We start from the raw sequence: 18185 nt of genomic DNA, 5'->3' as shown, positions 1-18185 counted from the left end.
ACATATATGCACTCACTGCACAGTAGCCCAAACATTGGCCATACAACACGCATTGCCCCCCACACACTACATCCCCATGCACCACCCCAAACATACTGACCACATACACTGCCTCCCACATTACCGCAAACACCTACACCAACCCTGACCCATGAACACTGCCCCAAGCACAGTCCCACCCACACACATTAGACCCACACACCTTTCCCATACCGGCACACATTCCCCTCAAGTACACACAACGCCACACCCAGCCTCCACACACATGCTGCCCTGAAACACTCCTCATTCACACGCACTGCCCACACACACTTCCCCTGGCCCCACAAAGAGCACCCACACACAGCCTCCAGACTGCCCCACACAGACTTCCTCTCACACAGATTGGCAGGCATTACCCACATGCATTACAAACATACTAAAACTGCCTACACACACACACACTAGCACTGCCCCCACACACTGACCCTGCACACATTCACTGCCTCGCACACACAAACACACACACTGCCCATAAACATTCATGCACACGTTTGCCTTCACACATGAACTTCCCCTCACACATGCACAAACACATACACAAACATTGCCCCCATGCACACATAACCGCACACACTGTTCCCACACTTTTTCTTCACACCCATTGGCCCTACACAATTCCCCCCACAAACGCACAGCCCAAAGTTTGCACACAAACTCACTTCCTACACACACTAACACTGCCACCACACACTACAACACACACTGTGCCCCAAAACACACTGCCCACTTACACACACTGCCTTCTGTACGCACACACACGCTGCCCTATGTCACAAATGGCTCAAGAAACACTTCAAGACACCAAGACAGTTCAAGGATTTTTATTAATATTTTAATTGGACCTATGAACATCCCTCTCGCTCGTCTAAAACACCCTCCTCCCTAACCTAGGCATCCCTAACCTCAAGGTTAGTAAATACTGATTATTGACCCCTACCGTCTTAGTTCTGACTTTCACTGGAGATGAATACCTAGAGGCAATTTGCTTTTTCTATCTATACTCCCATGGGGACTTAATACACTGTAACCACTGTATCCAATGGTTAGAAATTCTAAATTGGTGTTAGAAATGTACCTTTCAGACACTCTGCCCAATTTGGTCTCTTGTCTGTAACCAGTGGCGTCGCTAGGGAGGGGCCTTGGGGGGCCAGGGCCCCCCATGTGCCCCCCCGTGTGACCCCCCTACCCAAGACCAGCAGTGACCATGTTCTCCCCTTACTTTTGCCTGTGGCCCCTACATTTGTCTTTGGCCCCCTCTGTGCTCCTCCTAAATTAGATTCCTGGCGACGCCACTGTCTGTAACACCCACACCACCTTCTTACTTTCACTATCTGATGTTGTTTCCTTACTACTCTCCTCCTTACGACTCATCCCACTCTACTCCCTACGTCTATCTCCTCTTTCCCTAGTGTGTCTCACTCCTAAGTCATCCCTCCATCACTACTCCCTCCTCCATAGTACCACTCCCTCCTCCACACTACCACTCCCTCCTCCACACTACTACTCCACCCACTTTCTACTAAGACACCCTCCTTTCACTCACACGCAAACACTTCACAGTCACTACCTACGCTGTCTCACCTAACCACACTCTTTACTCTTCCATGCCCACTCACAACATAATAACACTTACATTCACTAACCAATGCCTCACCTGCGCCAAACATTGCCTCTACCATCCTTCCGCAGGCTTGTCTCTAGGTGCCATCTCCACCTCCTTTGACCTCACCTGAACAACCCACAACTTCCTGTTTCCTGGGGGCTTTGTTAACCCCATCCTTTTCCTCCAATTGGCAATCTTTCCCTATCCAATTGGGCCCCCTCTTCCCCACCCAGTAGGCATTACAAAAAAGAAGGCTTTAAATGGTAGGTTAAGCCTAGCCCCTTTGCTCTGGCATTGGACTGTCGTGAGGTAGCAATGGCAGCCCACAATATACATTATCCAATTTTGTGTTATTAGGCTGGTGGCTGGATCACCCCTGCTCCGAAGGTAGGTGTAATACCATTTGAGGTTTCAGTCCCTTGATCACCCTACCACATACACCAACACTGCTAACACACACAAACAGCGTATACACTCACTGACCCCCCCCCCCCCACACACACACACACACTGCACATACCAACACAGTGCATGCACACAGACACACACAAACATAACAGCGTTGTGCACACCTGGACATTTCAAGAAAATCCATGCCAGTGCTTTGTGTCCCTGAGAAAATTTGAAGAAAATCCTTAGTGATGATGCAAGTGCCCAGGTCTCCCCCTATAAAAGTCAAAAGTTTGCTTTTACCACGAAAGTACATTTTTAACAACTGGACTAAAGACAACAGATGTGATCCCAGATGGAGATTCTGGTTGGCCTGGGTGGTGGGGGGACAGGTGGGCTTGCATGTGCTGCCAGGGAGCCAGAGCTGTCTGACTTGCACAGCCTTCACTTCTGCCGTAACCCTTACCCCCCTACTCCTCCCGCTCTTAATCATCTGGTGCCAACTCCTCCTGCCAGCTGTGCCCGGGGTCCAGAGCTTCTGAGCTTCTGCCTCTCACAAGTCTTCACCCGGCTTCCTGCTAATGGAACTGTTTTTCCAAACCACACCCAGAGGAGAAATGATGAACAGCACAGTAGGAGCAGTGTGTTGGGAGGGCTGCAAAGGAGCAACCACGAAAAGTTACTTACAACTGGAGGCGTGGCCAGAGAGCAACCAATGAGGAGGAGAATCTTCGGAGCTCCCACTCCAGACTGCATACTATAATACTGATATCCTTAAGGAAAACACTAAAACGCCAAAAGAACACCCCGTCGTGAATCAGAGCACCCAGGTAACCTAGGTACACAACGGCAAGAAACTAAAGGGGCCGGTTCCCATTCCTCAGCGTAATTAGCGAATAGGGCAGTGCAGACCCTAAGCAAACAAGATGCAGGTGAGCACACAGAAGTTTATCCGAGGGACTCGGACGCACACCAGTTGCTCATCCGAAACAGCTGCAGTTCTGACAGGCGAGCATCGCACCCCGCACAACTCAGGAGAAGCACTATCGGAAGCCGGGTGACGGCAGCATCCTGAGGGCAGGAGAGATGCGACCAGCAGACGACGAGCCGAGCACCACCAGCCAGCAGAGCGCTGTTCCCACAGCACCGGGAGGGAGAAACGGTTGATATGTCTTGTTTATAATTACTATATTAATACGCAGGAGCCTTTAATCTGAGTCCTTTTTCATTTATTTCTATAATCTAACTGACCCCTGCCCGTCCCCACATTCCAGAATTCCTCCCCAGGTCCATTCCACATTCCATTACCTCACTCATAGGGATCTTTAGATTATCTCATATAATAAGCAGCTAACATAACATATAACAACCCCCCCTTTTAACTGATTACTTATACATCAATAAAATTACCATTAACAGTACTTAAATATCATATAACTTTGTATTTACAGATTGATGATTTCACTTCTATATTTGTTCAATTAATCGATCTAGCTTACGAATCACCCTACCAGGAAGACTCCTCACAACAACTATGTCCCATGACTCAGGGTTATCACAATGCCCTAAATCACAAGAACTTGACATACCAGCAACAGTAGGAACGTTATCATCACCACCCACAAGTTCAGAATGACCAGAAATATCCTTTGAGCCCATGTAGATATCATCCAACATAGAACTGCCAGATACCATTACATCATGTTCTTCATCATTATCAGTCACCATTATGATCTTCTTGAAACATTCGCCGAAAGAATTTCATAGTTGTCTTCTCCCGCTGTGGTGATCATTGGTCCCTTGATTTTTTTCACTTTTAGAATCATGGGTTTATATCTTGAATCCAGTTTTGTACGCATTCTTTGTCTCACTACCACAGACTCTCCCATTCCCAAGCGAACAATGTAACAAAGCTGGCCGTTCGTAACAAATCTTGTGCAGTCTTTTATAATATGAGCACTTTTATTAATTTTAGTGCCAGAGTTCAGTTCTCAGTTACAGATCAAGATGAAGACATGTACATCCACCAGCCCCCATGGTCAGCCGCACTCTCTCCACAAACTGTCAGCCTTCGAATCAAGCACACACAACATTCCACTCCACTCCAAGATCCTTTCATATGACATCACCTTAGCTGCCTGAACGAGTTACTGACATGAAGGCAATACCTCAGATCATTACAAACATCCTTGGCTTTGCTCTTCTTATCAGTCAATTCTTTGACCCTTCTTCTCTTTATCATATCACGCTCTCTAATCTCATCATCCTCCTCCAGTTTATAATCATCCAATTAAAGTCTGGTTCGAGGTTTATAACGTATCATTAACTCTGATGGTGAGTATCCAGTCATTTCATGCTGAGTGTTCCGATAGCTTTGTAGCATCTGCGAAACAGCTTGAGGTAATGCCATGTTATCCACAATAGTCTTCTGTCGGGCCCATTTCAAATCAAGCATGAACCTCTCACCCATACCATTTGCTTGAGGCCACAGCGGTGTAACATTTTGATGTTTAAAACCCAGATGTGACGCAAATTTTCCAAATTGATGTCCATGAAATGGTGGACCGTTATCAGTTTTGATTACCTTGGGAATGCCCCATTCACTGAAAATTTCATCCAAAACCACCGCCACATGATGAAATGCAGTTGACATCACATGCTTCACCAGAGAAAATCAAGAGTATTTATCCAAGGCTACCAACAGATATCCTCCCTCTTCCAGAGTACCATAGAAATCAAGAGCCACCCTGTTCCACGGACCATCAGGTAACGGCACTATCTGAAGAGGAGTTACATTACTATTAGATGCAAACACCTGGCATGCAAAACAGTTCTTTAGAATGTCCTCAATACTCACATCCATGCCAGGGAACCATACTGGATTTCTTAATATCTTCTTTGTATTCACCACTCCACGATGCCCTTCATGTGCCAGCATCACAAGGACTTTCCTCAAACTTTTCGGAGCCACAAGTCTATTTACTCTCAGAAGTATTCCACCATCTGTAGCTGTCAATTCACTACCAACCTTTGAAGAACCTTCATATCTACCCCTCCTTCTCCTCCTTGCTCCTTTTCTAACCACCTCCACTTACCAGCCATGGTAAGCCGCACTGCTGCCTGAATTGTAGGATCACTCTTGCTTTTTTCCATAAACATTTCCTTGGACACTGCTGGTGGTAAAGCATTTAGTGATAAATATGACACACAATCCTCTGCTTCTGTTTGCATCCCAACATCAGGCTCTTCTCTTGGATGCCGGGACAAATAGTCTGCAGGATTAGCCTCTTTTCCTGGTTTATGTACAATAACATAGTCATACTCCTGCAAGCGTATTCCCCATCTTTCGATAGGTGGAGGCCAGGGCTTGATGATCCGTAATGAGAGTGAATGGTTTTCCAACCACAAAGTGATGAAACTTTTAACAAGCCCACACAGCAGCTAAACTCTCTCTTTCTGCTTGTGAGTATGCCGGTTCAATTTTACTCAAAGCACGACTCGCATATGTCACAATGTGCCTTGCACATTCTTTACCTGGTTCCACTTGTGCCAAAATTGCTCCTAACCCCACTGGGCTAGCATCCACCGTGATCTCAGTTTCCCATTCTGGATTAAAATAAGCTAATTGTCAATCACTGACAAGTTCTCCCTTGATTGATTCAAAACTTTCCTTGCATTTCTCATCCCACGTGAATACCATCTCCTTTTTCAAGAATCGTCTAAGAGGATCCGTTAATGTTGCATACTCAGGCACATACTTAGCACATTAACCAGTCATTCTCAGAAATTATCTTAGTTCAGCTTGTAGAGGATGAATTGACCGGAGGGGGGGAGTGTAGAGGATGTCCCAAATATAGCCTGTACTCCAGTCACCCATTTGAAGTACCAGGAACATTCACACCGAAATATGCAACATATGATGAGCAGATAAACCAGCAGAGAGCTGCAGTAGGGCTCTGCCCAGTACCTATTAGAAGAATGACACCTACCTATTGAAGTACCAATAACCAGACAACCATGGGCAGTAAGGTACCCATTGAGAAAACCCTACCAGCAAATGAGACGAAATGAAGATTGCTTAAGTACTGTGCAAGAAGAACACAAAAAGTTCTCAATGGAAGACGAATGGTAACGTCACGAGGGTCTGGACTAACACACCCATAGAAGATATGATGACTCAAGGATGACACAAAGACGAAACGCCATGAATAAAGATATCGTGAAACTAAAGAAGAGAGCGTTGATAAAAGGCAAAGGAGCTTAAACTATAAGCAGGATGAAGATATTCAACCAGCTAACACTTGTAACCGCAAGAAAGCTAAGAAAACAGTGCAGCTTGCTATGCTAAGTAGAAGAATAGAGCGACAAGCGCCATTTTACACAATCTACCTCAAAACGAAGCACATTGTATAAGTGCTAGTCCACTTGGCACTAAAAAGCAGAACTGACCTAGGTTATTACAGGCCAAACGCAAGAAGTTTCATATTTTAGTAATACGAGGAAAAAGGCTGAATCGAAACTCAACAGAGGCAGCTTGTGCCGGGGAACCCAGGGTCATATCAATAGAAGCTATGAACAGTAGCTACTTCTAATTGAAGCTAAGAACAGAATATCCTGCCACTGAAGGAACGAGATAAGAAGGCGTAAGCAGGTGGAAGGGTGAAACTAAAATCAAAGGCACAAATTGAAAGAAACGAGGTAAATCCATGGTGTGCTAGCACGTGACCAGCCGAGCGAGAAGAGGCACCATTGCACACCTATGCTTGGCACCCACCCAGACAGAGATATCAGAACTTTCTCGAGACAAGAAGATGCAGTTTCGAGGCCAACCACAGTGAACTAATTGATACATAGCCCATAAAGTGATGATTGACTGTAGAAAGGCAGGGTGAATTGGGGGACACCCTGCACCTGGTTGACCGTTCTGCGTGCTGCTTAGCAAAGTGGAGATTTATACATGGGGTTGATGCCAACCCAATCACAATGGACCAAATAATCTAGGGTCCAATAGTTATAGTTAGTAGAACCAATGAGACGTCGTACTTTTAGTGACGTCTACTGTAGTCATTGTTGAAGGAAGGGCTTAGATGCCCCCACCTGACAGTAGTTACCCAATCCCCTTACCATATACAGATATAGCACCTATATTAAAGTTACCTTTTTCCAACCAATAGAATTGCATGTTAACTTTTGAGTGTTACACGTCAGATGATGACGCTTTTTGGGATAAAAGTTATGTTTTGTATGAAGTCCGAGGGAGTTGAAGTGAGACGGGCTGCTGCATCAGTGTCGATTTCCATGTTTCCCCGTTTTTTGTACTTGTCATTAAACGGACTCCCCTTTGCCAAACCATTGAGTTGTCCTTATTGATTGGTGTTGGAGCAAGAAAACCAGCACCCCCATCCATCTCAAGGTGCAGCTATTTTGTCTTAAAGTATTGCAGAGCAAGCCCCAACTCTATGGGCCGGATGGGGGTCTTTCGATACACTTGGTAGCAGAGGATGGTTTATCGACTATCGATTATTGATTGAAGACAGACACCTTTTGACCGTCGACATAAAGTAACTGTAGGTCTTCGGCAATATCACAAGTCCTTTGCCATTCGGCTGAGTAGACCGCGAAGCTCCCCGTAGACAATGGTAGCGTAAGCAAGAGACTGCAGTCAGGGCCTGAAGGACCCGTTTTCCCAACACATCCCTTCCCATACCTACGGGCAGCCGATCTGGCGAAAATCTGAAGAAGGCGATAACATAGGCGGTGATCCCAGAGACGAACCATGCGAATGGTGAGTGAAGAAAAAATGTAGTGCTTTGGCAAACAGTGCATGCCTTAGAACAAGTAAAGGGAAAAAGGTAACGGAGGGAGGAGGGAAGACAAAATATAGTTACAAGTAGAAAAGGCTGTATATATATGAGGGGATAACGACTCGAGAATAATTGAATAAATAAAATTTACCGGGGAGGACACCCGAGAAGAGAGAGGTTACTGGGAGAGACACCCGAGAAGTGAGAGGATTCGCCTTATTCCTATGCTGATATAGTGGCTAGAAGAAACATGTACCCAGAGTCCCACATAATAGGGAACGACTAGGCTACCACAACGTTTAAAGACGTTGTGACAGGGGTACGTTTACACTCCATGAAGAGGTAAATGATTAGAGGCGGAGGTATCTGTGTCCAGCTGGTGTCCGTCTAGTCTGTTAAGTGTCTGTTTTACATGTTTTGTTGTGATGTCACTGAGAACGGATTATAAATTTGCGCGATTAAATAGCTGAGACAAAATCGCACATCAATTGATGTTTTTTGAGCAAATTGGTAATATCAAATTTTTGTGGAACATTTGGATTGGAGCTTGCAGTGTTTGGTGCTCGCTCATATTGTCACAAGTTGTTTTAAACCACACAAAAGCATTGACAAGTGTTATATAAGACAAAAGGGAATAGATTTAAACATGGAAGGCATAACTCCATTAGCACATTTATGCAAGCAATTGCCAAAACACGCACCCAAGCTAAAAAAGTATAGCACCAAGTGGATTAAAGGTACTGCCCACAAGATGTTTATGCCATGGCCACAAAATGGGTCTTTATCTAATGGGTCTTTATCTAAAATTGGTAATATCAAATTTTTGTGGAACATTTGGATTGGAGCTTGCAGTGTTTGGTGCTCGCTCATATTGTCACAAGTTGTTTTAAACCACACAAGAGCATTGACAAGTGTTATATAAGACAAAAGGGAATAGATTTAAACATGGAAGACATAACTCCATTAGCACATTTATGCAAGGAATTGCCAAAACACGCACCCAAGCTAAAAAAGTATAGCACCAAGTGGATTAAAGGTACTGCCCACAAGATGTTTATGCCATGGCCACAAAATGGGTCTTTATCTAAAGCCGTCTTACAACATATGACAACATATTTGCACGCCACATACACAGGAAAGAAGCTAGAAAACCGCCTTGCTGTTCTTGAATTGTGGAAAATGTACGAACAAACAAAGGAGGAAGAGCCGCCAACAGATTGGATACTTAATGTATGCACTGAGGGGGGTGAGATGCCTACCGGGCCACCTGCCCCACCCGAAACGACAACTGAAGGAAGTAAGGACGAGGGATTATACCCGTTGAGGGAACTCAAGGCAGCCACGGGGTACAGCAACCCCGCATATGAGTCACCTACACATAGTAGTGACGAAAATCAAGGGAAGGATAAGGACAAGAATATTACCTCTGCGGTCCCAAGGGACAAGGGGAGACGCGATGATGAAAGGAAAGATCAGGCACAGACGAGTGTATCTCTCGACAAGGAGAGAGAAGGGAAGAGATTGAAAGGGAGCAGAAACAGAACTGATGAGATAGCATTCGCGAAAGATGAATGGATGGGAGGACACATTTTATTGAAATTCAATGGCATTGATGACACAAGACAAAAGGAGAGGTTAGATGAGACACAGAGAAAGGGGAAAGAAAAGGAGTTAAGAGACGAAAGGATAAGAAGGAAAGACAGACAAAGGCGAGAACAGCTATATCGCGAGGAGCAAGAAAAACAGCTCGACCGCAACCTAAGAGCAGCCTACGATCCAGACAGACAGAAACAGCAAAGGTTAGAAGAAGAGCAAAGGATACTTGAGAAAAGAATAAGGAGACGAAGAAATGAGGAAATACAAAGGGCAGATGAACGTAGAAATGAAAAGAGAAAGGAAGAAGATTGGGTCAGAGAAGAGGCGAGGAAGCACAAAGAATTTAATGACGATATCGAACGGAAGCGATGACAAAGAGCACGCGATCTTGAATATTTCGAGAGGGAGGTTATAAAACCCGATCCAGTTGTAGACTGAAGAATTCATTGAAGAATTCTTTCCTCTGTACGATTCAGTACCAGGCACGTCTAGGGCAAATATTGAAGATGACTTCGACACCAGAAGCATCAAAGAAACGATCAATAAAATATATGATGAAATGAGGCTAGAACAAATAGAGAGAGGGAAGAAGAGTGCTTGGAAAGCACTCAACTGTAGGACACTGAGGATGTCACCCGAAGTAGTAGGAATAGAGCCTATACCTGGATAGGCTAGAAATAAGTAGGAGTAAAGAGGATACAAGAAGTTGCATGAATTGGGAACAAACAATGTCCGACTCCAAAGGAGAGGAGCACGAGAAAAATGAAGAAGGGAGGCAAAGCGAAAGACTCCCCCCAAGAGAAAAAGGGATACGATGGTCAGACACTAGCGAGTCTGCACCAAGGGCATCAGAGTCAGCCACGCAGTCTGACCGACATGAAGTATCTCATGGTCAGAGGGGGGGTGTCTTCACCACCCTATGTAGACAGACTAAGGACATTGCCAGGTAGACTGCGATGCGGGAATATTACCACTGCAATAGACAGGAGAACAATGAGAGAAGAAAAGGAGAGCTACGCATTCCAGTTTCCGCTACTAGAGATGGGGAGAGTAAGAACACAATATATTGCATGGCCACACATGGATCGGGAAAACTTAAAAAACAAGCTTGCAATGCTGACATCGGGAGCCGGAAAGTGGATACATGAGTTAGAAAAAATGACAGGGGGGGAACACGTTAGCCATAGGGGACATTAAGGGTCTCCTAATCGCCATACTTGGTGACAGAGCAGATGATGTGTGGGCACGGGCAGGGTACCCTGGTGTAACCACAATCAATACCGCACATGATGGAGCACCATTTAATAATTGCAGAGCAGCAGTATGGAAAGCACTAACTTTACCCAGATACTTCCGATATTGGAGCTATAATGACTCGAAAAATGAAGGATTCTGAAGATCCGCTAATTTATATACAGAATTTCCAAGACGCCTGGGTGCTTGAAACGCATGAATCTTGGACAAAATCCATACCTGTGTTTTACCATATATTGTGCCAAGGATTGCCAGAACCGGTACAAAAACAACTCAAGAATTTGGTAGGAGTCGAGGCTAAACCTTGGGCTGAAATACAGTTAACTATTGCACATTATTGTAGTCTGCTGCAGGAAAAGAATCGCAAAAAGGAAGCAACTCGAAAAGGGGAGGAAGCGAAATTGATCGAAAAGAAACTATCAAAGTATGCTCTTGAAGGAGCCATGCTAACTAGCGCAGCTGAACAAAACATGCAGCAGGTGGCTAGTCCACAACAGAATAATCAGGGTAATGTACACACAGGGAAGAGGATTTAGGGGAAGAGTATGGCAGATGCAATCAGGGAGGTTTCCAAAATAATCAAGGAGGCTTTCAAAACGTGCAAAATGGAACCCGGATATGTTAAATGGGCAAATAATCAGACCACCGCCAGTATGTTGGCTGTGTGGAATAACAGGGCACTTGGTGCGCACATGCAGAAACCAAGGCATGGTGCAAAACGGCCAAGGAACGGGAGCAGGCATGGCAAATCCACCTGCAGTTTTACAACAGGGCGTTGCACAGAATCACACAATGCAACAACAAGCACCAGGAGCGCAACAAGGAGTACAATCTCAGCATGGACAGTTTTTCACAAGGACAAATCCAGCAAGCACCGTTGCAGGTGTCACACACGATGAGCACAGGGCAGACCCAGAACCCTGGAAGGGGAAGCAACAATGAGAATGAGGAAAATCTACAAGTGCACAGTGGGCCAAACTTGTATATGAACTAGGACAGCTCACTGGGAACCCTGATGTGCTCTATCCTATCAGTGACACCAGACCCTCACATGGAACCCAGTGCGGATGTTGTTATAGTGGCTAAAGAAAATTCTTTCCTAGTGGACACGGGTGCAACACGCTCGTGCATACGTGAAGGCAAGTTTTCCTTGTCAGGCGAGGCCATAGATACTCAGAGTTTTACAGGAGCTCACAGTCGAGTTCCCTTTACAAACACACTCCCAGTCTCCATAGGAGAATGCAAATTAATAAACATTTTGGGTCGAGATCTAATGACAAAGTTGAACATGACAATTTTGTACACGGAGGAGGGCATAGTATGCTCCACTCCAGGAATGCACTACTCAAATGTATGTGAAATGATTAGAGCATACTCAGGCCACATAGCCATGAGGGCCATACCATTGAAGCCAGAGGTTTTTGCATATGGCATGCGTGTGCTTATGGCGGCATAGCCAGGCCTTGCAGACAAAGTAATGAGAAACCCTGATGAGTTCTTATTCAGACCTAGAATACCAATGCATGAGGAAAAGAGACAAGTATTCCCCCTAATGATACACGCAGCTGTAGTGCGAGGGAAAGTGGTGTTGGTTGACGGTTACGATGATGAGGGCAGACAATGGTGCGCGATTATCACCATCGAAGAAGGATATCGAGTGACTGACGTCACTGACGATGATCTGTTTGAAGAAGAAGCAGAAATGGGAGAGACAATGGTAGAGGTAAGCATCACCTTTCTGGTAACGATGATCAAAAGAGAGGTACCTCAGAAAATTATGTTGGCACTAAAACGTCCTGAATATTTTGATGACGATATAGCTAAAGTGCCTATCTCAGTGTGGACTACTGGGCCTTACGACGTAGGCCTTTTGAAGGGTGTGGGAGAAGTAGGAATTAAATTGAAACCACAAGCAATTCTACCAAGATCCCGACAATATCCCATGTCCCAAGAGGCAGATGAAGGGATTTTTAAGACAATTTCTGCCATGATGGACCAGGGCATCTTAGTGACGTCAGAGTCATCATGCAATACTGCGGTTTATCCGATTAAAAAATCAAAGGGAGGGTCGTGGCGTTTAATCCAGGATTTATAGCCAATAAATGATATTGTTGAGGCTGAGTTCCATTTAGTCCCTAACCCGTCTACAATTCTATGTAATATACTCGTTGAAGCAAAATATTTCACGGTGACGGACTTGAAAAATGCATTTTTCTCAATCCTGTTGCACCGTGACTCACAACATTTGATGTCATTCATGTTCAGGCAAATGCGTTTGAAAAGCACAAGGCTGCCACAGGGATACTGTGAGTCTCCGTCTATTTTCAACAAAGTCCTGCAGATGAACTCGAGCAATATTGCACCAAAAAGTGTTGTCTTACAATATGTGGAAGAGCAATGCAGGCACAATTCTTTTCAGCTACTGACTATATTGGCTGAGAAAGGATATAAAGTTGACAAAGAAAAGTTGGAATATTGTCAACAAGAAGTGCTGCTAATCTCACACGAGGGAAAGAAAGTGACCCCAGAAAGGGCTGAAGCCATGCTTAATACGGCCAAGCCTCACACAATAGAGCAGATGGAGAGCTTTATAGGCCTGATGCAACTATGTTAGGGCATGGGTTTTCGATTACAGCTCTTATACTAAGCCTTTACTTCAAGCCCTAAAGAAGGCCCAAGTGACAAAGGAAAATATTGAATGGTCTGAAGCCATGGAGGAAGGGTTTGCTGAACTCAAGAGAGCAATTTGTACAGCTCCAGTTCTCTGAATTCCCAATTATGTAGAGGAATTTTACCTGTTTTCACACAAAAAATGGCAGCGTCATGACGGCAGTATTCGCTCAAAGAATCTCCTTAGGGTACAAGCCCCTAGCATACTACAGTCGGAACCTGGACCCACTAATGAGAGGCCACATCCCATGCGAACAAAGTTTAGCTGCCGCAGCATTCGCCAAAGAGAAGCCTACAACCATTGTGATGGGATGCTCCATGACGTTGTACGTCAAGCACGCATTATTTGCCATTCTAGAGAAACCGAAGGGCACATTGACATCCCAGAGAGCTTCTGCTTATGAAGTGATCATATCAAACCCATCGATTAAGATAGTCCGGTGTAAGATAGTGAACCCAGCTATGTTCATCGCAGAACCAGTCACTGAGGGAGAACCGATACATGACTGCGCAAACTATGAAGAGTTCTATGATGAAATCACCAGGGTGAAAAAATATGCCTTGGCAAGAGGAGAGATCGTCTTTATTGACGGGTCCTCGAGAATCAAACAAAGTGATGGGCAAAGATACACAGGCGTTGCTGTGATAAAGCACACAGTAAATGGAGAGTTTCAAGTGCTTCTTTGTGCATGAATACCATCTCAATATTCAGCACAGGCTGCAGAATTATTGGCGTTGATACTCGCCATTGAGAATCACGCAGACCAGGAAGTAACAGTGTACAGCGACTCTACCTATGTGACGTCGACAGCGCATTGTAACGCTCACCTGATTCCCACGGAGGCACGGGTCTTGGCAGGAAGGTGTCTGTGACTCGAAAAGTGATGTGCAGGACTCGATTGGCTTCTGGGGTCGAACCTCTTCGCACTGTGTGTCGAACTCGAAGAGTGAGGTTTCTGCGGGTGAAAGAATATGGGGGTTAATGGTCTGGGTTGTTGAATGTCCCTCTCTCTCTCTCTTCCCAGCTTTTTCGTAGAGCCCCCAGGTCAACGTGCTCACCTTAGATAGGTGAATGCTGGGCTCTCCATCTGCGTCTGATGCAGGGTGCCGTTGCCAGTTCCTTCACTGGTGAAACATATGCCTCCTGACTTCAGAGGATGGTTACCGTCGTTATCTGCACGAGCGGTGAGTTTCTGGACACCTTTTGTCTTTATAGTCTTTAAATGCGTGGCACGTTAATATTGAAGACTCTGTATAATGCTTTTCCCTTATGTATTGCAGGACTCTTGAGATGGAAGATGGAGTGAAGCGCCTGGAAATTCGTAAGTATGGCAAGCGCTCTAACTGTCTCTTTCCTTACAGTTTAGTTCGTGTTAAAGAGACGCTGGACTATTCGCAGGCGTTTTATGGCGACGAGCGTGATGGGCGTAAGTAAATACCTGCTTAATGTCTTTTCTTTTGTCTTTCAGATGTTGGTTTGCAGCACCGGAGTCCGCGGAATGCCAGTAAGTTGTAACAATATTTTGTCTTCACAGGCGGCGATGCAGAATGAAGAAATCCGGAATTCACGGCGTGCCGGTAAGTATAACAATGCTTTTATCTTTGCAGGCGGAGGTGCAGCGTGAAGACACGGCCGCTGCCGATGAATCAGGTGAGTAAGCACTGCGTGTAAAGGTTGCCTTGCTAACCTGTTGTTTCTTGTCTTCTGCAAGTGCAGATGATGACTGGATACAGGAATGGTAAGTATAATTCTTGCAGGTTCAGGATCGAAAGAAGAAAGGCTGGAACAGACTCGGTGAGCGTTCTGCTGCAGATGCAGAATAACGCGAAGCACATTTCATCAATCGGGTGTGGTTTAAATAGCCTTGGAGTGATGAGGCGTCTTCTTCCACGGCCCCGCCTAGGTAAGAAAAGAGTTCCAGTTTCCAGAAGAGTTCCAGTGCTGTATCCTGGGAGTGGAGCTGCCCCACCCAGGTAAGAAAGTAGTTCCTGTTCACAGAGGGCTTCTAAGTGGCTGGTAAGTAAGCAGGATGGTCTGCTGCAGGTAAGTCCACCCAAGCACTTTCACACCAATTATGAGCCCGGCGCTTCCAGTGCCGGGACCAATGGTTTTGATGAGCCTGGTGCCACCGGCGCCAGGACAAGGTCCAAAAGGTCCCAGTAGGGACCGGCTGGTGCCTAGGATTAGGGTTAGGGGCCTGTTTCCAAGGACGTTGGGCTGGTCCTGACTCCTTGGAAGCAGTGATCATGACAGCATGCAGGCTTAGCGCGCTGGAAAAGGAGGGGCTACCTCCGAGCAGACGGCACGCCAGTGCAGCACGCAGCCTTATTGGACAGGCTGATTAAGGCACTACAGCTCCAAGTGGGCATAGCGATCATGAAATGCGCCGCCCACAACAAGGGGACAGATTGTGTCTCACGCAGGAACAAAGCAGCAGACGCAGAAGCCAAGCGTATGGCATCCAAAAGTGAGACGATTATGGAAGTGGAAGTGGCGTGCAACAATGAAAGGATGATGGTTGCACGGGCAACATCGGAAGCCTATAACGATTGGGCAAATGCAATTGATGGAGCTCCAAGGGGAGGCACCACAGGAAGAGAAAAATCTGTGGAAACTTCGAGGGTGTTCTTTAAACCCCTCTGACAGCTTGTGGCGATAAGACAGCACTGGTAAACCAGTAATGCCTGTAGCCATATTAAAAATAGAGCTGGAGCAGTTACATTACCCGTCTCATATGACAAGAGAATTTAGCAGCAACGCTTGCGGAAGACTGGTTCATACCGAATTTAGCGGAGCATGTTGCATTCTTTAGGGTGAAATGCATAATCTGCCAGCAATTCACTGCTGGGCACACACTAAAAGTAATGAGAGGAATCATCCCCAGGCCAAATGGGCCTTTTCAGCATTTGCATGTCGATTATGTCGACATGATTCAAGTATGCAACGGGTACAGATACTCAATTGTTGTGGTGTGTCCATTCTCTAGATGGATAGAGGCAGGTCTATGTACACACCCAGAGACTCTACCTGTGTGGCCACATTTCTAGTGAAGGAAGTGTTCGACCAGGTGGGGGGTGTGCAAAGTTATGAGATCAGATAACGGGGCTTATTTTGTTAATACAGTGTTTGAGCAGATTAGCTTGTTGCTTGGTATAAATCACAAGTTCTCGTTGGCATATCATCCAGAATATAATGGGATCTGTGAGAGGCTCAACGGCTTGTTAAAGGAAAGGATAGCCAAGTTGAAGCTTACTCTAAAGAGGGGATGGTTGCACTGCCTTCCACTGGCACTGTATGCTCTTCGGAACCAACCGGGCTCCGACCATCATCTTACGCCACACGAGATAGTCACAGGAAGAAGAATGAGAACTCCCCTAACACCCCGAGATAGAGCTAGTTGTGATGCCCAGTCGACAGGAGAGGTTTTAGGGTCTGAAATGCAAAACTATCTGAACTGTATGACATCTTGCCTTACTGTAATTTCAGACCAGCTGCAGCAACGACGAAAAGGGTGCAGCACAGCACAGAACACAGAAAGAGACACTACATCAGATTCAGTTCAAGGTCTACGTGTTCCACTCGTCTTCCCTGGAGACATCGTCTTGGTGAAAAATCATACAAGGAAAGGTGGGATGAGCCAAGATTCAACGGTCCTTTCATTATAGAGGACTGCACTCCGTCCGCTGTGAAGCTACAGGGCAGGAGAGCATGGATTTTTCTCGGTGATATCCAACCCTACATTGGAGGAGGCCCCCTGCCTGCACCCCAACGAGAGGAATCGACCAGCAACGGGGAAGAACCACAGCACATGCAGACGAGATCCATGACGAGGAAGGAGGACGCATGACCAGCAAAGTAAAGGCAAGGAACATTTTGAAAAGGAGTGTGGCTTCTTTTTGGACATTCCTCTAAGCAAAAAAGGGGATAGGGACATAAAAACGGACACTCTGTGCATCCTAGTTGCAGGGTGAAGATGAAAATTGCACGTGTAAGCCACAACATAGTCTGTTGACTTCGAACTTTGGACTGAGACACGCTAAATCTGTGATTAGAAAGAATATGCCAAATTTTGACCGAGGACACATACATTGGAAGAAGATACAATACCCTGATTCCTTCCACACCGATACCCTATTTGGAATCACTTATGGTGTCCCACAGTAGAGACATCACAAAGGACATAGTCACTTATTTCAACCTATTGCTAAGATCACACCCATCATTAGGTAGGAAGAATCACAAGTGTTGCAGACTTTCTCCAAAATCCTGAAAACGAAAAAAAATAATAAGACAACTCTTACTGTCATTGCAGAACAATTCAGTGTACTCCCCGAGTACAGTGAGAGAGAATCAAACGTTCCCAACGCAGGCAGAAATAGATGAGTTTATCATCACGGTGTTCCTTCGCATAATTGAAGACTGTCCAACCATTGTCGGAAGAACGACTGACACACACACATTTCTGCGAGACCCAGCAAACACTGAACATTTAAACCATCTTCTAGATAAAACCATAATTCTAGTCGCACTCCACGCAAACGGAAAGTGCACACATTGTGTACATCAAGGAAGAAACCTATGTTCCTGAATCTCAACGAAGACTTGACGGATGTCCCTATCGCCAGAGGACAGCAGACTGGCACATAATGTTCTGTTTCGCCTAGTTACTGACTTTCCAGAGCTAGTGGGGAGACCAATCGATGTTGACGTCCTCACATTCATCAGAGATCCAGCTAATATTGCACAAATGGGAATGCTACTGCATGGAATCATGCTTCAAGTGGAACTTTCAAACTATCAAAGAAGTTTTCTGAGAAGATCGTGA

The 18185-nt window shown here is 45.5% G+C and overlaps 1 protein-coding gene across 7 annotated transcripts in view; it reads right to left on the bottom strand.

Moving 5' to 3' along the window:
• The window catches only part of LOC138569804 (protein adenylyltransferase SelO-like), a 1380025-nt gene that overhangs the window by 765450 nt on the left and 596390 nt on the right, over positions 1–18185 (bottom strand). The gene's annotated exons all lie outside the window — the stretch shown is intronic.

Source organism: Ambystoma mexicanum, chromosome 2q (genome assembly GCF_040938575.1).
Source record: "Ambystoma mexicanum isolate Mex_15411 chromosome 2q, UKY_AmexF1_1, whole genome shotgun sequence".
Classification (NCBI taxonomy): Eukaryota; Metazoa; Chordata; class Amphibia; order Caudata; family Ambystomatidae; genus Ambystoma; species Ambystoma mexicanum.
Note: the sequence above shows the minus strand (reverse complement) of the source record. Positions and strands in the feature narration are given on the sequence as shown.